Consider the following 683-nt stretch of genomic DNA (forward strand, 5'->3'; position numbering starts at 1 on the left):
TTACCCTTTAAAGAAGAGCTCCACTTCATTTTAAAATATGCTGTTTCCTACATGTTTTAATATTATTTTTTATTCTTTTTTAGATGAAGCGTATCATTACAGCTTTAATATGCTCAATAACAGTTTCCAGAGCAAAGATACAACTCTTTCAAAGGTGGTTATAAAATTTTTAGGTTCGCTCTTGAATTAATACAGTTGTACAATATTAAACGCAGTATGAGCCCTGTAAAGACATAAAATTAAATGATTTTTTAACCTTTGAAAAAGATCTCCATTTCATTTTAAAATATACTGCAATAACAGTTTCCAGAGCAAAGATACAACTCTTTCAAAGGTGGTTATAAAATTTTTAGGTTCGCTCTTGAATTAATACAGTTGTACAATATTAAACGCAGTATGAGCCCTGTAAAGACATAAAATTAAATGATTTTTTAACCTTTGAAAAAGATCTCCATTTCATTTTAAAATATACTGTTTCTTACAGAAAGACTTAATTGTTTTTGCTACTAACACTGAGATGTTGGCGCATGCATCTCTAATCGTTACTGGTCATTACACTTGGATCCTTGGTGCCTGTGTATGTCTGTAAAGTCATCGGGTATATTTCAATGGTAATGTTTATCACCTCTACTGATTAACATGACATATTTTTTTATGCTTTCTCCTAAAATATAAAATATAAT

This window comes from Nannospalax galili, unplaced genomic scaffold (assembly GCF_000622305.1).
Source record: "Nannospalax galili isolate Female #2095 unplaced genomic scaffold, S.galili_v1.0 scaffold2428, whole genome shotgun sequence".
Taxonomy (NCBI): domain Eukaryota; kingdom Metazoa; phylum Chordata; class Mammalia; order Rodentia; family Spalacidae; genus Nannospalax; species Nannospalax galili.